The following is a 21942-nucleotide window of genomic DNA, read 5'->3' as shown; positions in this document are numbered from 1 at the left end:
CCTCTGAGGCATCTCTGAGCCCAAGAGACATTTTGGGAACCTGAACCGGTAGATAACTGTACCTGTGTTCTCACACAATCAGACGGTGTCTACAACTTAAGAAGTCCCTGGACCACCCAAAACCTGCCCCTTGATCGCAATTAATCAGCTCTAGTCTGCATCTGAAATTTGTAAGCCCGTGTATCACTCTCGACCCAGAAACTTCAGGACCACTTGTGTATCTTATGAACAAAATGCCACATGCACAAAAAGGCTAGATGGAAAAATCTCCCGTTTAAGGCAGAATCTGTTTAACCAAGAAGGTGGGAAGCATGTGGGAGCACAGACGCCGTCACGGAGGTCTTGGCCAGCTGTCCATTAACATCAGAGGAAGCCTCTTCCCAACCTCCTACCTCCTACCTCTGCTTCTCACCTGTGCATCTGAATCTTGCTCACTCTCTCCTCCTGTGTTAAAATAACAGGACTGAAAATTTACCATTTTAACCATTTTTGAGGGTATGATTTGGTAGCAGTATGCACCTTTGGGTCTCTGTGCGACCATCAGCACCATCCTTCTCCAGAACTTTTTCGTCTTCCCTGAAACTGAAACTCTGCACCCACTGAAGGAGAACTCCCCGTTCTCCCCTCCCCCAGCCCCTGGCAAGCACCATTCCACTTTCTGTCTCTAGAGATTGGGCTATTTCAGATAGCTCCTATCAGTAGAATCATGCAGTATTTTATGCGTATGTTTCTGATTTATTTCATTCAACAAAATGTCTTCCAAGCTCCTTTGTGTTATAGTGTGTGACAGAATTCCTTCCTTTTTAAAGATGAATAATATCCATTTTGTGTGTGTGTATGTTTGCATTTTACATGTTCCTTTCACAATCATAGAAGAACAGTGATACATACATACCATTTTCAGTTTATCCATCCATCTGTTGATGGACGCCAGTATTGAGTCCACATTTTGGGTAAGCCTTGCTTTCGATCCATTGTATGAACTTGGATGAAATACACATCTTTAAATCAGGATGTGCCTCAAGTTTTATTTTGCACTTCGATCAAACTTACGGATAGCTAAGGAGCCCAGTCCAAGCATAAATAAAGTCAAACCAGTTCACCCAGAAAACCATATGGAGGTTTCTCCAAAGATTTTAAAAAACCAAACGAACAAACCCCAAAAAACCAGAAGTACCATATAATCTGGCACTCTTATGGCCGGGTATACATCCAAAGGAAATGAAAACAGGATATTAAAGAACTATCTGCCCTCCTGTGTTCATTGCACCATTACTCACAATAGCCAAGATAGGAAAACTACCCTGGTGTCCGTCAACGGAGGCGGGCATAAAGAGGATGTGAGGTCCATACACAGGGAGCTGTAGATTGGTATTTGTATAGAGGTGAGAAAGTAGGAAATCCTGCCATTCGTGACAACATGGATGGACCTTGAGGGCATTATGTGGAATGAAATAAGACTGACAGAGAAAGACAAATACTGCGTGGTAACATTTATATGGGAAATCTTAAAAAACAACAAAAAGTCAAACTCAGAGAAACAGAAGGTTAAAAAAAAAAAAAGGAGGTTGCCAGGGGTGGGGAAGGTGGAGGAACTAGGGAGAGGCTGGTAAAAAGAAGAAAACTTTTCACTGAGAAGATGAAGTCTACAGATCTCATATCAGACACAGTAACTGCACACAACATAGCACATAAATGAAATTTGCCAGGAGAGTAGAACTGACATGTTCTCACCCCACAAAAAGGTCAGTAGGTGAGGTCATGGATGTGTTAATTAACTAGGTGGTTAGAATCCCTTCACTGTGTACATCACTCGCAATGATGTACACTTTAAATCGTATGGTTTTATATGTCAGTTACACCTCAATAAAACTGAAATTTTTAAAAAGTAGTTGATCCAAGGTGCAGGGCCCGACTGTTACCTTTGTTTGCAATTGTTAACCTTCACATTTGGATGAGGTCTCAGAGAGCCTGCAGGTGGCCTTGGGGTTCCTCCACAGCGTCCATGGGTCCTGGACCTCCTGCGGGTCCCACACTGCCCCAGGAAGGACACGTGATAGGTGGCTGCAGAAGTTCAAACTCTAGGAAGCCTATTTGCATTCAGATTTCCATTCCTGATGTTTTCAGCCATCAGACCTGAGTGGACCCTCCCATAACAAAACAGAAGACTGGGATTTGTGATTTAGTTATTTATTTTTAAAGGTTTTATTTCTTTATTTTTACAGACATCACCAGTAGGCAGAGACGCGGGCAGAGAGAGAGGGGTGGGGAGGCAGGCTCCCCACCGAGCAGAGAGCCCGATGCGATGCGGGGCTCGATCCCAGGATACTGAGACCATGACCAGAGCTGAAGGCAGAGGCTTTAACCCACTGCCACCTAGGCACCTCTGGGATTTGTTTTTTAGAACAAGGGATGTGATGCGCTAACGACTGAAGCAAGACCCCAGGATTCACCTCGGCTGCTCTGATTCAAGTCCTCTGTCCTGTTCACGATGTCCCTTCTCCATCTGCTCAGACTCCTGTTGGTGGACAATCTGGAGAACATAAGCGAGTAGTTAGAATATGCTTGTCTAAAAGATGGGGGCGGTGAGGGTGTCTGGGTGGCTCAGTGCGTTAAGCCGCTGCATTCGGCTCAGGTCATGATCTCAGGGTCGTGGGACAGGCTCTCTGCTCAGCAGGGAGCATGCTTACCTCTCTCTCTCTCTCTGTCTGCCTCTCTGTCTACTTGTGATCTCTCTCTGTCAAATAAAATAAAATAAAATAAAATAAGATGGGGGCGGTGAGAATGGGAAAGTAATGGTTTTGTTACAAAGCAGCACATGCCCTTGTGCAAATCCTCCTGCTTTCAGGGTCCCATCTCTTCAACCTATAAAAGAAAATACGTAGAAAAGATGACCTGTAAGCGTTCTGCCCATGTTAACATAACCAAGGCAGTGAGGAAGCAAACTGGACAAGACCAGGGACGCCAAGGCTAGGATAAAATTGTGTGCTTCCTTCCAAGCCCCCTTCCCCCTCTTCGTGTGTTGAAGTCCTAACCCCTGGTACCTCAGAACGTGATGTTTTCTTCTTCTTTTTCTTTTCTTTCTTTTTTGGTGGTGGGTCTCTACGGAGGAAAATGAAGGTAAAATGAAGCCTTAGGGTGGACATCGTGATCTCAAAGTCATGAGCCCCAAGCTAGGCAGGGCACTCAGCAGGAAGTCTGCTTCTTTCTCTCTCTCTCTCTCTCTCTCTCTCTCTCTCTCTCTCTCTCTGTGTGTGTCTCCCCCTCTGCCCGCCCCTTGGTCATGCACTCTCTCTCTAAAATAAATAAATAACTCTTAAAAAGAAGAAAAGGAAAATTTGGATACAGAGACTCCCAGGTAGAGAGAAGAGAGTGTGATGATACATAGAGAGGGGACAGTCGGCTACAAGCCAAGGAGAGAGGATGGGACCGAGCCCCCGCACCCCCCCCCAACCCTGCCAAGGAACTAGGCCTGCCCACACCTGGATCTCAGTCTCCCAGCCTCCAGAACTTGGAGACAATTCATCTCTGTTGTTAAGGCCCCTGGGTTGTCTTGCTTTGTTGCAGCTTCCCTGTAAACCCATCCAACCAGTATTTTGCATAAGAGGGAATTCAGATTCAGTCACTTTCCTCACACTTCTGTGGCCCCTTCCATTTTAGCAAGCCATGTCCCAAGGCTTCAAAGAAGAACTAATTCTTTCATACAGATTAGAAACTTGAGCGTTCATAGCCTCTGACATTTCCTGGTCACCGTGAATGTGCTAGTTTGGGGGCAAAAAATGGATGAAAGACTTTAAGAGAAGAATGATTCACAAATCTTGAGGATGGTTGCCAGTTATCATAGTAAAATTGATGTGTTAAAGAGAAATAGGAGCCAACACAGGCAATTACTTAGAAAATTACTTAAGGGCTGGAAAGGCTTCTTCAAGTATGGTGTCAAAACAGAAGAAAAGTAGGAAGAGAAAGTGAGGGTCATCTGGGGGGCTTGCATGGTTAAGCGTCTGCCTTTGGCTCAGATCATAGACCCAGAGTCCTGGGATGGAGTTCCACATCAGGGCTCCCTGCAGGGAGCCTGCTTCTCCTTTTGCCTCTGCCTCTCTCTCTCTCTCTGTCTCTCATGAATAAATAAATAAAAATCTTTAAAAACATTATGTCCATATGGCAGAAAATAAAAGTAAAACATTAAGTTAAAAAGGTCAATGACAAAATGGGGGAAATATTTGTACTTAATACAAATACAAAAAGAGAAAGCTTCATATTTTAAATACTAATAAATGAAGAGATCTTAATAAAGCCACATTAAAAGGTATAGATCTGGGGCACCGGGGTAGCTCAGTCGGTTAAGTGTCTGCCTTTGGCTCTGGTTTTGACCCTGGGGTTCTAGGATAGAGACCAGCATTAGGCTCCCTGCTTAGCGGGTAGTCTGCTTCTCCCTCTCCCTCTGCTGCTCCCCCTGCTTGTGCCCTTTCTCTGTCAAATAAATAAATAATATGTATATATTTTTTAAAGGTACAGGTCCAGGGGCGCCTGGGTGGCCCAGTGGGTTAAAGCCCCTGTCTTCGGCTCAGGTCATGATCCCAGGGTCCTGGGATTGAGCCCCATGTCAGGTTCTCTGCTCAGCAGGGAGGCTGCTCCCCCGCCGCCCCCCCCTCTCTCTACCTGCCTCTCTGCCTATTTGTGATCTCTGTCTGTCAAATAAACAAATAAAATCTTTAAAAATAAAAAAATGGTGCAGATCTGGCCCAGACAGAATCACAGGGTTCAGATTTGCCTTCCCTGCTTAAAGAAGTTTCTAGGAGGGGGAAATATATGAATATATGAAATGACAGGTTTTAGTCATTTGGAGAGAGGAGGGAGCCCCCAAGAGCTTCCAGTTCACCGCCCAGAGAGTTATCTAGGCTGAGGTATGTGGCAGGGGTCCTGGGGGTGCCCAGGATGTCTCTGAGTTGCAGGGACAGAGTTGTGTGGTGAGGGGGAGGGAGGCATGACAGCCAGAGTTCACAGGCAGAGAACCAGAGTGGACAGAGAGGCAGGAGGGTGTCCCAGTCTTCAGGTGAGCAGGTCAGTGCCTATGGGGGAGACAAGGGCTGGAGGCCAGGACCCAATAGACGGGGCAGGCGGGGGCTCTGCCTGTCTTCCCCAAGGTGCTCAGCATAGCTTCCTTCCTTTACCTGCCGAAAATGGAAAAGAACACAGAAGAAATGTGCCTGGAGGTTTTCCAGTCTCGGGCCTAGGGGAAGTGTGGTCACCTCTCATGAATTCCAGCCTTCTGTTGGTGAGAAGTCGGTTGGTGGGAATTCGGGCACAGACCACACTTGCTAGCAGCAAGAGCTGGGCAGGACTTCCGGGCTACACAGCCACAGCCAGGGAGGACAGAGCAGCTTCCGGAGAAGCATTCCTTTTGTGCAGGATTAGTTTGATGCAACAGCTCAGTGAGAGAAATCAGGAATGGGTTATGTGCCCATCATTACATAAATCAGTACTATTACCTTTGGAACGAGTGTTACCTGGAGAAAACTTCCTCTGTGGATTTTGTATGTATCTAAATCTCCTAGAAGCTAAACCATTTTCTTGCTAGCATGGTAACAGGGGATGGTTGTTCTTAAGGGCCTGGGAGCCATCTCTTTGAAATGTAAACCTCAAGGAAGGTAATGTCTCTCTGTCAGAAGGAGAGTTAAGGGTGGGCCCTAGACACCTAGCTCTGAGCTTTAAGGACCTGTTTGTCAGAAATGGGTAAGTAGTTTTCTTTTTCCTTTGGACAGAGACAACTGGCACGGATGGGCACCAAGATGACAAGGTACATTTAGGATGAACAATGAAAAACTTATACCAAATGCCGCTGGCAAGTCCTGTGACCCTGAAACAGGTGTATTGTTTTGCTGGAGAACTTCTATGTAATGGATTGTATCTGCCGAGCTGATTGAAAAGGCGAGGTTCATTTTTCTCCTTGCTGTCTTGTTAGTATTTCGCCTGTGACATGCAACACAGTCTGGTTTAATGGTTATTTAACAATAGAACAGGGGAGTCTGGGTGGCTCAGTCAGTGGGGGGCTCTTGTTTTCAGCTCAGGACCAGATCGAGTCCTGCATGGGGCTCCACACTCTGCACAGAGTCGGCTGAGGATTCTCCTCTAGCTCTCCCTCTGCCCCTCCCCCTGCTATGTATCTCTCTCTCTAAAATAAATCTTAAAAGAAAAAATAGCGTGGTTGTCCTTATTTCTATAGTTGCAGAGAGGATTTCTTGGATGGCAGGAGATTTTACTTTTAATCCTCACCACCCGCTACTGGTTAAGAAGCAATTGGCTAAGAAAAGGATTACATCATCTCACCAAAAAATACTGATAAAGCATCGTCCTTATGGTCCCATTTTTGAAAAATGACATTTTCAGCTAACATACACATAATTCTCTCTGATGCCCAAGATCTTAGGTATCTGGGTTTTTTTGGTTGGTTTGTGCGTGATTTCTGATTGTTCTACAGTTTTCATGCATTCGTTGTATAATCTGGACAAGCTAAGTTTTCTATTTTCTTGCCCTTTCTTGGAGAAACCATGTGCCCATGGATGATAATATCTAATGTCATGACTGGATATTAATTGTAGACCAGTGTTTTAGTGAAACTTGTAATATTTCAGTGATGTGCATACTATACACCCTTTCCTTGTCCTCTCCTGCTCGTGGGGAATCTCAGTGCCAACCCAATAGATCTCAGGGCAAGGAAAGGACCAGAGATCCAGGACATAAACACAGCCCACTACTCGAGGTGACCCCTTTCCTTGATCCCTAACAGGAGCAAAGGCAAGTGGAAAATCCGGACCCTGGTCCCAGAGTCAAGTCTCAGCTTAGCGCCTCTAAACCACCAGATAGGGTGGAGACTTTCGAGACGTCCCCTAACATGTGGGCGCTTGAACTCACGGGAAACAGGGGTCGGGTATTTGATGGGCTCCGGAGTGGGCTCCAACAGGCACACCGCCGCCGCCGTCCTGCGCATGTGCAGCTCGGCCGGCGTGCGTGTTCGCGCACGCGTAGTACCGCCGCGTTGCTCTCGCTTCCTGCCCGTGCCCAGGTCACCGCTCGCGGTGGTTCCCAGGCTTTGGCCTCCGACGGGCAAGGGTCCCGGGGCCTACGGGGCTGCACGCTGTCCGGTCGCGCCGGCATCCAGCGGGCACGGGGCTGTGCGGGCGTAGCCTCGAGCGGGGACTCTCGAGCTCGAGCCCCGGAGCCCGCGGGCTGGGCCGGAGGGGTCTGGCCGTGGCGGCGGCGACGGAGCAGGGCGGCTCGGCCCGGGCTCGGCCGGTCTGCGCCCGCGGGACGGGGAGGCCCTTAGAGACCGATTCGGGCCCCGGGAAGGTCGTCGACCTGAAGTGAGTTTGCCCGTGGGCCCAGAGCCGGCTCCGCGGGAACGGCGGCCCCGGGAGTTGGAGGAGGAGCAGCCCCCGCCCCGGAGTCCTCGGGAGCCTCGGTGCAGCTCGGCGTGTCCCGACGCGGTAGGTCGTGCGCTTGCGGGTCTTGCGGGGGGCGGGGCGGCGAGAGAGCGCGAGCGGCTGGACCTGGAGGGTTGGGCACTCCCCCGGGACTGGAGACTCGTGGGACTCAACGTTTCCCGGGAGCGCAGGGGGTTCCCGCCTCCCCCACCACCACCACTTGCTCCCCTGGTTCCCTGTCCAGTTTGCAGACGCGTCTGTAAGCGCGCAGGAGCATGTGCTGACCCCGCTGGGTTGTGCCCTGGGGCATCCCCCAGTGTAGGGCTGGACCAGCGTGCGTGGAGGAGTTGACAGGAGGAGACGGCCTGAGATGGGAGGGGGCTTGTTCTGGGTGTTGGCGTCGGGAGGTAGGCATGCTCGCAGGACTCAGCTCCTGGGCCCGGGTTCTGTGCTCTTTGTTACGGATTTTTTTTTTAGTAAAAGATTCTTAAGTGCAGCGATAACGGAGTTAAGTGATCTCATGTAAAAACAAAAGTATGCCTTGATGCACGTTGATCCCACTTCAGAGAGCTGGTGTTTTCTGTTCCTGTGGATACCGTGATGTTCAGCAGTTTGAATAGTCACAAAGAATGCGTGAACAGTGTAAGAGGGTTTTCTTTTCAACATTAATTTAGAGAAGGCAACGTCTTTGAAAAATTAATGGGTGTTTATATTAACCAATGAGAGAAACCTGCTAATCACCTCCTGATATGTGGGAGTGACAACAGCTCTACTCTGATGTTTCTCCTTTTCTCACATTTTTAGACCCTTCTGAGTGTTCACAGGATAGGAGCTTTCTTTGGTGGTTCTCACACAGGATGTTCCCACCTCGGCAAGCTGCATTACCCGTGATTTCTATTATTTCTTCTGCTTCCCTAGGTCAGCCGTTAACAGTCTGTATGCTTTTCCAAGAGCAGCAGAGAATGAACGAATCCCAGGTGAGTTTTCCTGTCTTTGTATATGTTCTCTTGCTTAGCTTTGTAATGCATTTCAGAAGGGTTATATGGATTCAGATTTTATTTATTTGACAGTAAGTGAGAGATCACAAGTAGAGAGGCAGGCAGAGAGAGAGGAGGAAGTAGGCTTCCTGCTGAGCAGAGAGCTCGATGTGGGGCTCAATCCTAGGACTCAGAGACCGTGACCCCAGCAGAAGGTAGAGGCTTAACCCACTGAGCCACTGAGGGGCCCCTGGATTCAGATTTTAAAATGGGAATGTGGAAATAAGAGACATTATCATGTAAAGTACAATTATTAGGGGGTCATATCAGCACCCAGAGTCTTTTTCTGAGTTCATGTGTGCAGATAGTAGGTTACCTCAGGGCTGTGGGGGTAGAGCAAACACATGACTGATGTTCCTGACAGTCTTAGAAAAGGAGAGTGCCGCCCGTTACATGATTTGAATTGTCTGTTTCGTTACTTGTGGGTTTTCAAGATTTCCTGGGATTTGAGAAAATGTGTTTGTGGGAGTTGATGTAGTTATGGGTAGCTTTTCCAATAACAACCATTAAATATTGCAACATATGGCTCATGCATGTAGCTTATCTAAACCGAGGGCCTGCTGGGTGAGCAAACTTCGGTGATTTAAGAAGACCTGTTTTCGTTGTTCCTGTTTGTTGCAGGGATAAAAGCTAAGGCTGAGGGAATGGCCCTCCCATCCTTAAGATGCTTCTGTTACTGTTCATTTGGGTCGTGCAGTAAATAATAAAGCAAAGTATTCTTTTTTTTTTTTCTTTAAGATTTTACTAATTTATTTGACCGAGATCACAAGTTGGGGGGTGGAAAGCAGGCTCCCCGCTGAGCAGGGAGCCTGATGTGGGGCTCAATCCCAGTACCCTGAGGTCATGACCTGAGCCAAAGGCAGAGTATTGAACCCACTGAGCCACCCAGGCGTCCCAGCAAAGTATTCGTTAGCAAATATATTCTTCCTCTCATTCCCGTTTCAATTCTCAGCATCCCGGTTTCGTCCTCACCCCTCTCCCGAATGTTTTGGTGAAGATTAGCGGTGACGTAATTACAGTCAGATCCATCGGACATCTACTGTTGGCTTTGTTTCTTTCTCCTGCTTTTGTCTTCCTTTCGATTGTGTATTTTTTATGATCCCATTTTACGTCTTGTGTGCGGTTGTTAGCTCTAACACAGTTATTATTTGTGATTGCTTTGCAATTTATTGTATGAAACTTTTAATTCATCACAGTTTATCTTCAGGTAAGGTACCATTTATTGCTTAGAATGTAGGGAGTTTGTGACTTCCATTGCTCCCGCTGGGTCATCACACTGTTGTGTCATTTTACTCTTACAGGTAGAATCAAGCCCATAGGACTAGTGATTTTTAAGCAAATACTTATTTTTTAAGGAATAAGAAAATAGCCTAGCTACCATTTCTGGTACTCTTCATTTCTTTATGTAGATACAGATTTTTATCTGCTCTTACTTTCCTTCTGCCTGAAGGACTTCCTTCAACACCTCTAGTTGTTCTTCTTTTTCTTTTTCAAATTTTTATTTAAATTTTAATGAGTGAGCTTACAGTGCAATATTAGTTTCAAGAGCAGAGGTCAGTGAATCATCACTTACATAGGACACCTGGTGCTCATCAAAACATCTTCTTAATGCCCATCCCCCATCTAGCCCAACCCCACCCACATCCCTCCATCACCCCTCATCGTGTTTGATTCCCCTCTCCTGTTTTGTTCCTTCCCATATGTTCATCTGTCTTGTTTCTTAAATCCCATATTTATGAATCATGTGAGTGAAATCGTATGAAATTTGTCGTTTTCTGACTGATTTACTTCGCTTAGCATAATACTCTCTAGTTCTATCGAGGTCATTGCAAATGGTAAGATATTATTCTTTTTGATGGCTGAGTAATAATCCATTGTATATATACACCACATCGTCTTCATTCCTCAGTGGGGGGACATTTGGGCTCTCGCTGTAGTTTGGCTCTTGTGGATCATGCTGCCTCAAACATCGGGGTTCCAAAAACATCGAAGGTTCTCCTTCGAGTCTGTATTTTTGTATCCTTTGGGTAAATTCCTAACCTAGAGTGTCATTGCTGGATTGTAGGGTATTTGTATTTTCAACTTTCTGGGGAACTGCCATACTGTTTTTCAGAGGGGCTGCACCAGCTTGCATTACCCCGAGCAGTGCACGAGATTCGCCTTTCTCCGCATCCTCGCCAACCCCTGTTGCTTCTTGTGTTGTTGAGTTTAGCCATTGAGACAGCTGTGTGGTGGGATCTCGTTTTGATTTGTGTTTTGATTTGTGTTTCCCTCATGATGAGTGACGTTGTGCATCTTTGCATGTAAGGCACATGCATTTGGACCTAGGTATGTGTCTTTGGGAAAGTGTCTGTTCATGTCCTCTGCCCGTTTCATGACTGGATTATTTGGTTTTGGGATGTTGAGTTTGATAAGTTCTTTCTGGATTTTGGGACACTTTAAGGTGCTGCTGAATCTTTCAGCTCTTATATGTCAGAAAAGTCCTTTATTTTTGCCTTGGCTTTAATTTCAGGGGAGCGGGGCACCTGGGCAGCCCAGTGGGTTAAAGCCTCTGCCTTCGGCTCAGGTCATGATCCCAGGGTCCTGGGATCGAGCCCCACATCGGGCTCTCTGCTCAGCGGGGAGCCTGCTTCCCTTCCTCTCTCTCTGCCTGCTTCCCTAACTACTTGTGATCTCTCTCGGTCAAATAAATAGATAAAATCTTTAAAAAAAAAATCTTACAGTTTCAGGGGAGCTTTGCTGGGTTTTCTCCTGTACATCAGATGTGTTCCCCTTTTGTCTCCCACTTCCATTGTTCCCAAGAGAAATGTGATGTCATCCTCTCCATTCCTACGTTTGTCCTGTGGTTTTTGGTTTTTCTTCTAGATGCTTTTGAACTTTTCTCTTTATCCCTGGTTTTGAGCAGTTTGGTTATGCTGTGTCTTGGTATTGCTTTCCTCCGGTCTCTGTGCTTGTGGGTCATTGAACTTCTTGGATCTTTGTGTATATGATTTTCATCAACTTTGGGAAATTTTTGACCATATTCCTCAAATATTCCTTCCACCTCCCTCCATCTGTCCTCAGCGACTCCTTTTCCGTGTGTGTGTTACGCAGCTTGAAGTCGTCTCCCAATTCACTGATATTCTTTGTTCTCTTCCAATTCCTTTTTCTCTGTGTGTTTCATTTTATAAAAGCTCCTGTTGCTGTTCGTCGTGTTCACTGATCTTTTTTTTGGTGCTGTGTTAATCTAGTCGGGTGTTAACTTTCTCAGACATTGTAGTATTTATCTGTAGAAGTTCCGTTTGAGTCTTTTAAAATGTCTTTCCTGTTCCTACTCAGATGTTATGAACATAAGGAATACGGTAATAAACTATTTTAATGATCAGTGCCACTTGTAACATCTGGGTCAGTTCTAGGCCCATTTCAGTAGATGTGTCATTTTCTGTGGTGGCTTGTCCTTCCCTGCATGTTTCCCCCAGTTTGTCAACCCTCCTCGCCTCTTCTCGGTTCTCCCTCCCTGCTCCAGGGCTGGGAACTCTCAGGGCAGTAACCAGAGGCCTCTCCTTGTTGATATCCTATCTCTGATTCCTGTTCTTCATTGCTGCCCTTTATTGCTTCAAGATCCGTGTGTTAAAAGCCACTGCTTTGAGGGCACCTGGGTGGCTCAGTGGTTAAAGCCTCTGCCTTTGGCTCAGGTCATGATCTCAGGGTCCTGGGATTGAGCCCCTGGGATTGAGCTTACCCCTCTCTCTCTGCCTGCCTCTCTGCGTACTTGTGATCTTTGTCTGTCAAATAAATAAATAAAATCTTAAAAAAGATAATAAGAAAAGAAAGCCACTGCTTTGTATATTCTGTTTTTTGGTGTCCTTTCAGGAGGCAGGGTAAATCTGATTCTTGTCTGTCTTTGTTGAAAGCAGTCCTAATGCCTGCCTGTATTTTGAATCATAGTTAGAAACTTTTCCCCACATTGGGTTATAGGAAAATTCACCCTTTTTTTTTTTCTGTGTGGTTTAATATTTTATATTTAGATCACTGATCCAGTTGGACTTTTTTCTTTCATGGTGTGGAGTATGGATGCAGTTTCATCCATACCCAAATGACTATAGTTCCTCTAACACTGTTCATTAAAAATCAGTGGATTGTTATAATGTATTATAATATCACAGGTCCTCCTGATATGTCATGTAATCATACAAGTCTACTTCTAGACTTTGTGCTCTGTTCCACTGACCTATCTCCATCCGTATGCTGACACCAAACCCTTTTAATCATAAAGGTTGTGTTTTAAATCTGGTAGGGATTAGGCCCCCTATACAGCTTTTTTTTTTTTTTTTCGGAGATTTTCCTAGTTCTTGATTTTTTCTGCCCTCATATGAACTTTAGTGCCAGCTCACATAGTTCAAGGAAGAAAGCTTTTGGTATTTTTGTTGGGATCACATATCTATTAAGTAATTGAGGGCAGAGTGACTTATATCTTAGTGTTGACCCATCCAGGAACAAAGAACATCATTCCTTTTTTTCAGGTGTGCTTCTGTGCCTTTCAGGAGTGTTTTAAAGCTTTCCTAGTATAGATTTTGTACATTTCTTGTTAACGCTTTTATCTTTTCTGTTACTCCGTGAACTGTGTATATGCTTGAATTATATCTTCTTAGTCTGTTAATGTAACAAGGGCTGTTGGGTTTCTTTGAGTTTTTTAAAAATAATTTTCTTTTTCTTTCTTTCTAACTTTCTTTGTTGTAAGTTTATTTAAGTCTGCACCCAACGTGGGGCTCAAACTGACAGCCCTGGGATCAAGAGTTGCACATTCTTGGGGTGTCTAGGTGGCTCAATGGGTTAAAGCCTCTGCCTTTGGCTCAGGTCATGATCCCAGGGTCCTGGGATCGAGCCCCACATCGGGCTCTCTGCTCGGCAGGGAGCCTGCTTCCCTTCGTCTCTCGCTGCCTGCCTCTCTGCGTACATGTGATCTCTGTCAGATGGATAAATAAATTCTTTAAAAAAAATAAAATAATATAAAGAATTACACATTCTTCCAGCTGAGCCAGCCAGGCTCCCCCGGGCCTGTTGCTTTGTATATCATGATTTTATGTAACACTGTTCTTTCATTGAGTTGGTTTTGTTGTTGATTCTCTTGAGTTTTGGGGTAGAGCATATCCGTTGCAAATAGAAATAGTTTTACTCTCTCTGTTGATTCATATGCCTAGTTGTTTTCTCCAGCTGGACGCAGTGAACATTTTGCCTCGTTCCTGACCTTACTGGGATTGTCTCTTACGTTTGTCCATTAAGTAAAACCCTGACTTGAGAACTGAGAAGACTGCGTAAACATGCCCGTGCCTGTGCAGCTGTGTCTCTGTAACTTGTGTGTGCTCTCCTGTGATTCAGATTGTACATGTATCACACATACTCTGTGTATTTGGGTATGAGAGTGTGTGTGTATACACACATTCATGCTAGTGAAGTATCCACTCCTAGTTTCTTGAGGGTTTTTTATATCAGGTATGTATTTTGAACATTGTCAGAGGCTTTTTCAGCTTCTTAGTGGTGATAAAAGTGTTTTCTTAGCCATATGAGAGTAGCCTATTACATGAATGGATTTCCGAAGATTGAACGAGTCAGTATTCTTGGCATAAGCACCACTTAGAGATCATATATTATTTTTTTCCTTCTGGTGTTGGATTCTGTTTGCTGACATCTCGTTTTGGATGTTGGTGTTGATACGAGTGGTATCAAGCCGTCGTGCTGATCACGTGGTCAGTCTTCTGACCCCTCCCATCCTTGCCTTGTGGACTCACTGAACCCAAAAAGTTGTGACTCTCCGTGGCAGTTCATCAGCTCACTTGGCCCGCATCAACTACAGTGTCCTGCTGTGGATTTTCTGTTGGCTCAACTCGTTTAGTCTCGGGCAGTCTCGGCTGTGGCACCTCCGTCATGGGTAGAAAACCCTGTGTTGATACATGTTTTGTAAACACGGTGATGGGACGCATCTGCTGAGCACTTTTCTTCTGAAACAGGAGTCGTGTGTCAGCAGTCCGGGGCACCACCGCTTGCAGCAGTGGCATCGGAAACACCCCCTTCAGGAGGCTCCAGCATCCCCATGGCCCTCTGGGGTGGCCCTCTCGCTTGCTTCCGGCAGAGGATATCTTGACCATTTTGAGGAAAGTGTCTCCTGTGATAATCAGTTGTCCTGCTTTCTTGCAAGATTCTGATATCTGGAGGCCGAAATGATAGCTTGGTTTGGCATACAGTTCTGGGTTTGAAATTCTTTTTCTTTCACAAGCCGTGGACAGTTGTCCAAGGGTTTTTCTCAGGTGAGAAGTAGAATGGCAGGTTCCAGGGTCAGTGGTGTTTTTCCCCCCACCTGTAACTTTTTAGGCATTTTTTTTCTCCATTTTTTTGGTGTGGGGCATTTTATTGGGAAATTTGTAGATCTGTATTCCGCCCCCCCCAGTATTCTTGTTTGCAAATTGAATGGCCCCTTGTGACGTGAAGGCTTGTGTGATTCTTCAGCTCACGTATCATTTTTTGTTCTGCCTTTGATTCTTTGTGTTCGTCCTTCTAGTTTTCTCTTTCTGAAAGTGGAATCTGTTCGATCTGGCTTTTGTATCTCAAGCTTTATTTCATCATTTCAATTTCTTGTTATCGGAGACAATTCCTAAATTAGATATTCTGTGTCCCATTTGTTACGTAAGTCTCTTACTTGGGGGTTTTTTAAAAGATTCAACAATTTGATCTTTAATTTCTAAGTAATCTCTGCTGGCTATTTTTTGGAGAATGTTCTCATTTTTTGGAAACCGTGTCCTGCTAAATTTATTGAAAAATACAAATCAATAGAAGTTGTTTCCTTTATGAAATTGGTTCTGTCATAGTTTAGCTGCTCACCTTGATACCTATCTTTAATTCACACCGTTTTCCGCAATTAGCTGATGATTCTAGATTTTTTTAAAATATTTCAGTTTTTGAGAGAGGAATTCCTGATAGCTCGTGTGAATATACTTAACTAATTATCCCATTTCACTCTTTTCTTTACGGAGGGGATGACTGCAGAGCTCTAGAAGTTTCGGGACTAGGGAAATGCAGGTAGACACTACTTCAGTTTTTTTCTTCCTTTTTTTTTTAATTGTGATAAGTTACATGTAACATGAAATTTACCATTTTACCTTGAAAACATACAGCTCACGGGCATGAAGTACTTTCATGTGCTTGTGCAACCACCACCAACCATCCGTCTCGAGAACACTTCTCATCTTGTAAAACTGAAGCTCCATCCCCATTACAGAGTAATGCCTCAGCTCCCCCTGTCCCCTGCAAGTGTTGTCCTCTCTGTCGCTCTGATTGTGACTATTCTCAGCACCCAAGTGGACTCATCCAGTGTTTGTCTTTTTGTCACTGGTTTGTTTCTCTGAGCATCGTGTCTTCAGAGTCCATCCATGTTGGAACAGATGCCAGAATCTTCTTTTTAAGTCCGAATATTGCTTGCTTTGTATGTGTGGCCTGCATTCTGCTTGTCTCTTTATCTGTCAATGGACACTTGGGTCACTTTTGCATTTTCGCTATTGGGAATGATGCAGCATGGGTGTATAAATTCCTCTCTAAGGCCCTACTTCTGGTTCTTTTAAGCGTGTCTCCAAAAGTGGACTTGGTGGATCATATGGGAAATTAATGCCAGATTTATTTTTAATTTTTGAGGAGCTCTCCTGGCTGTAGTGGCTCCCACAGTTTGCATTCCAGCGCAGTGCACGAGGGTTCCGATTTCTCCAACACGTGTTATTTGTAGGCATTTTGGTAGTAGCCATGCTAAGGGACGGGAGGTGGTAACTCACTGTGGCTTTGATTTGATTTCCCTAATGGCTGGTGACGTTGATCATCTTCCCACATGCTCCTTGGACACGTGTGTGTCGTCTTTGTGAAATGTCTGTTCCAGTCCTTGGCCCATTTTGAATCTTGTTGGTTTCTGTTGTTGGGTGGGTTTGAAGAGTTCTCTCTGTATTCTAGAATGAGGCTTTACTAGAAACATGATTGGCAGATATTTTCCCCATCCTGTAGGTTGCCTTTTTCTTCCGTGGAAGTGTCTTTTTCACACCTCTGGATGGAACTCGAGCGTATCATGCTTAGCGAAATAAGTCAAGCAGAGAAAGACAACTATCATATGATCTCCCTGATATGAGGAAGTGGTGATGCAACATGGGGGCTTAAGTGGGTAGAAGAGGAATCAATGAAACAAGATGGAATTGGGAGGGAGACAAACCATAAGTGACTCTTAATCTCAGAAAACAAACTGAGGGTTGCTGGGGGGAGGGGGGTTGGGAGAAGGGGGTGGGATTATGGACATTGGGGAGGGTATGTGCTTTGGTGAGTGTGTGAAGTGTGTAAACCTGGTGATTCACAGACCTCTACCCCTGGGGATAAAAATATATGTTCATAAAAAATTAAAAAAAAAAAAGACGGCATGCTGGGCAGAGATTTCTCCCAGCTTGAGGATGGAGAGGGAACTCAATGGGAAGCCTGAGGGCATGTCCTGTGGGGGAACACCCACACCCACCCCTTCCCTTTAGCGGGTTTGTGCACAAACCTGTCTTCCCATAGAGCAAGGCCATATACATCTCCCATGGGCAGGAGCTGACCCTGTTCTATTCTGTAACCATGACTTTCCTACCAAATGACTAATACAGGACTGGGTTCATTAGGTGCATTACTTCAACACGCACTTCTTGAACCTCTCTTCCCATTGCCTCATGTCCTTGGTCCATAAGGTGTACTTTATATGTATTTGTTGAATGAATAAATGATGCTTTTTCTCATGTTCAAGTGCAATACTGATCACCTCCTAGTCCCAACATAACTTAAACCTATGCAAAACAGAAGGAGTTCAAGAGCCTACAAGTTAGGGGACGTCTCGAAAAAGCCACACTTAAAAAGAAAAAAGGCAAGGGGAGGGGAGGGAAAGGTAGGGAAGGGAAAAGGAAGGGAGAGGGAAGTAAAAGAGAAAGGAAGGAAAGGAGAAATAAAGGGAAAAACTGAAAAGAAAAAGACAATCCCGCCTTATCTAGGATGAGAGTAGAGGTAGAGGGAACGTGGCTGCCTGCTGAGGGAGAAGCTGAGAGAATGGGAGTAGCTACTGAGACAGGCGCCCCGGAGTTGCCCGCGGGACTCTTCCTGAGTCCCTGCTCCTATTTCTTTCTAGTTTTCTCCGTGTTTCCCCTTCACAAAGCAGCTCCTCCTTGTCTGTCACTCAGTCTTATTTATTTGACACAGACAGAGAGAGATCCCAAGTAGGCAGAGAGGCAGGTAGGTAGAGGGTGGGGGTAAGCAGGCTCCCTGCTGAGCAGAGAGCCCCATGCGGGGCTCGATCCCAGGACCCTGAGATCATGACCTGAGCCGAGGCAGCTGCTTCACTGACTGAGCCACATCACACCCCTGATCCCCACCACTCTCCTACTTTTCCATCTCCAGGCACTGGACTTCTTCCATCACTCCTGCTTCTCAGGACAAGCCCGCTGCTCCTCTGCTGTGTGGCTGAACTTCACTGTTGCTGCCTCCTGACCTCCCCTCAGCAGCCACCTATAGCCCTGGATGCTTTCCGGTTCCAGAAGCTTGGCTGCTGTGACTCTTCTGTGCTCTGGGAGCCACACGTGCTTCTGCCATCAGCTCACACTTCCGAACCACCTCCCTGGATCCGTATTCCTTCTCAGCCTTCGGTGGCCTCTAGCCTCTCCCACTTTCTCAGCTGGTCCCTCTCTTTATCCTCCAAGTCTCTTAAGCTTCACCCCCTTCTCAGCAGCCTCGGCTCCCCCTTCTCAACTGGATCCGTCCTGATCTCAGTTTCTCTAGGTGTTCAGGCTGAAACCACCATGTTCTGCTCCAGTGTTCCCAAGCACTCCCAGTTCTCACCTGGCATCAGTCACCGGACTGTTTGCTTTCTTGCCTGTTGTTTACTGCTTTATTATGTGCATCCACCGTCCTGTTTCTTGTGCCTTTACATTCAGGTCTTTCCTCATTTGAGTTGTTTCCTAATCTGCCTTTACCTGCCACCTTGCAGAGACCTAAAGCTTCTTAAATATACATTTTAAGTCCTAGGTGTCTCATCTGTTATATCTGTTTCCAAGCTGCCATTCTGTTTCTCCTCTTTGTTTCCGTGTCTGCAGAATCTAGCCTCTGCTGTTCCCAGTCCATCAACTGTGTCCCAATTCTGAATGCCATCCCTCTCCTTGAGCTGCTGTAATCAGATGCTGATGTCCGTGTGGCTCTTCTGACCTTGGTGGTTTCACTTTCTGAAATTGCTCCAGGCTTAGGAGTTCATCTCATTTATCAGAACTGCACCCCAACCCCAACCCCAACATACACAAACACACACACACACACACACACACACACACACACACACACAATTTTCCCTTTGGTTTCTCTTTATTCCATAGCTTGTTGTTGCTTAATAGAGTGCTGGGTTCATCTCCTACATATCTCACATCTCCCAAGCTATTCCAAATCCCCATGAGGACCCCATTATTTCTATCCTTATTTATTCAACTTCACCAACATCTCCTGTGATAGATCTGTCCCCAAACTGTTACCTTCCCTGACCAACTGAGTTTTGCCAACCTCCACCATAGCCAGTGTGTTGTATAAATAATTTTTCAGATACCTCTACTTCCTTGCTCCCTGGGAGAGAACCTCTACATCTTTGGTATCCTGAGTGATAGGAGTGTTTGTTACTCACACTGGGCCCCGTGGACCAAACTTGAGTTTGTGCTAATGAGATGAGTCAGGATAGGGCCAGCCATACCAGGAACCCCAACAGGGGTGGGGCTTTGAACCACTTGATATCAGCCCAATCTCTAGGGGAAGGAAGAGAGTTGGAGACTGTGTTCGAGGTATGGCCAATGATGGAGTTAATCACACTTGCATAATGAAACCCCAGTAAAAACTCTGGTCACCAAGCTCAGGTGAGCTTCATGACGGGTGATATGCATCTATGTGACAAGACATCCATGGGATGCTTCCCGCGGACCCTGAAGCTTGGTATTTGAGACAGCCCTAGTATTCTCTGGTGCTACCATCCCCCAAGATGGGTTCCTCCAATATTCAGGATTCCTGCCATTAACTCTTTCTTCTCCGTGCCTCTCTTATTTGACAGCTTTAGCTCCTCCTATCTTACTGTGTTTCTCAGAAAGTTCTCCCAAAGCCTCATTTCTTTCCAGTTGTTCTATTTCATCCCATACTGTAGATTTTCCTTCTACCAAAGAAGGGTGCTCCCTTGCACCTGTGGGACTGCTTGCCATGGATCATCGCCTAAAATGCATAATCTCACTGAGGCACGTTGCCTTGTTGTGAATTTCAGATTATCTAAGTCCCCATAGCTCTGTCTTCCTTTTTTCCCTTTTCCTGCCTCAATATCTTTGCCTTGTTTCTTGCTTTAAGACACAAGCTCAGGGTTCACTTTATCTTTTTTTTTTTTTTCTACATAATATGTAACTTACACTTAGGGCGCTTGCGTGGCTCAGTGGGTTAAATATCTGCCTTCGGCTTAGGTCATGATCTCAGGGTCCTGGGATCGAGATCGCCCGCATCCGCATCTGGTTCTCTGCACAGAGGGGAGCCTGCTTCCCCTGTCTCTTTCTGCCTGCCTCTCTGCCTACTTGTGATCTCTCTCTGTCCAATAAATAAATAAAATCTTTAAAAAAAAACACCCACATCCTCACTAAAAAAAAGCTTACACTTCTTTTTCAAAGGTAAGAAGTGTGGCTGAATAATCACAACCCCATTAAGAAAGAGTATCATTGGACAGTGAACAGTAAGACCAATTGAGATGACCACAAACACCACGAAGATGAAGACTATTATCTTTATTATGTTTCCTCCAGAGACACATTACAGTGTCTTTAATAACCTAAAATAACATAAAACAACTTACAAACGTGTCATCCAGGCAGTAAAAGAATTACAACTGATTCCCACCATTTAATAATGAAGACTACATGGCAAATAAACATTTACAGTAATAACAACTTGAGGGAATCACCTACTTAGTTATAAGTGTAATTGATATATAGCTATAGTAAAAGCATAAAAACCTATCCCGAATATGTCAACAATATTTTATTTACAGGTGTATTCTCATCACAAATCTTTGTAGTTTCCTCAAGAGGCACATTGCAGTGTCCTCTTTAATAACCTAAAATAACATAAAACAACTTACAAACGTGTCATCCAGGCAAGTAAAAGAATTACAACTGATTCCCACAATTTAATAATGAAGACTACATGTCAAATAAACATTTACAGTAATAACAACTTGAGGGAATCACCTACCTAGTTATGAGTGTAATTGATATATAGCTATAGTAAAAACACAAAAACCTATCCCGAATATGTCAACAATATTTTATCTACAGGTGTAATCTCATCACAAAACTTTGTAGGAACATGTTTTGAAAACTATGACTATTTCAGAACTTTTAAAAATAAATGCATACATATAAAATATAAAAATAAATAAAATAGGTCTAAGGACAACATTTTTAAAATATACCAAAGAACTTCATGGCATAATATTAGGCGATTATAATTCTTTGTCTCTCCTTTCATATTTTTGAAGTAATCTACTCCTTGTTTGTGTCCCAATGCATAAAAAACAGGATCTCCAACTCCTACCTCAAACGAGATTTGAATTAAATAATCTGAAATATTTGGTAGCACCCCAAGAGAGGGTGGATCTTGAAAAAAAGCCTGGTTTCTTATTGTCCTTCTCTGGACTCCTAGAAGTACTCCCAGCTCCTCGGAGTACAATATGAAAATTCCCTTAAGCTAATTTTATAAGGTTTTGGATTCTTCTAGATTATCTGCACAAGAGATTCCTCTCTTCCTTCCTCATGCCTGTTGTTAGTGTCTAGATTGATTTCCTGCTGTAAATCTGCTTCTCCCAGGGCTCAAGGATCTGAAATTGAGAGAAAGAGAGGAAGTCAGATCACAAGGAGTCAACACTCCAAACATCTTGGTCAGTTCTAACCAGAATTTAGACTAATTCATAAATCCAACTTTATCTCTAATCCTTCATTCTAAACCCCAATTCATTTTCAGTTATGACTCTTGGACTTTGGTGATCCTGACCCCGCCCCAATTTTTTCATGAGCCTAATGTCACATGAGGTTATCTGCTTGATAGCCAGGACTCTAGGTGATTCTGCTCAGGGAGTAAAGCAAACTTGAGGGTCACCTGGGTGGCTCAGGCGGTTGAGCGTCTCCCTTCGGCTCAGGTACCCGGGAATGAGTTCTACATCAGGATCCTTGCTCAAATGAGAAGCCTGCTTCTCCCTCTGCCTGCTACTTCCCTGCCTGTGTTCTCTCTCTCTCTCTGACAAATAAAATCTTTAAAAATAAAACAAAAACAAAACCACAACAACAACAAAACAAACAAACAAACTTGAGAGAATGTTGCTTTACACCTGAAACTCACCTTGGTCCTTTTGTGCTACATAAAGTCTGAACAAAGAACCATACTGCAAACATCAACAT

At 44.9% G+C, this 21942-nt stretch overlaps 1 protein-coding gene across 1 annotated transcript in view; it reads left to right on the top strand.

Annotated features, from left to right (window-relative positions):
* The window catches only part of RBAK (RB associated KRAB zinc finger), an 813856-nt gene that overhangs the window by 102282 nt on the left and 689632 nt on the right, over nucleotides 1–21942 (top strand). The window lies entirely within an intron of this gene.

Source organism: Mustela nivalis (assembly GCF_964662115.1).
Source record: "Mustela nivalis genome assembly, chromosome: 19".
NCBI lineage: Eukaryota > Metazoa > Chordata > Mammalia > Carnivora > Mustelidae > Mustela > Mustela nivalis.
The sequence above is the reverse complement of the archived record's forward strand: the minus strand, read 5'-3'. Positions and strand labels throughout refer to the sequence as shown.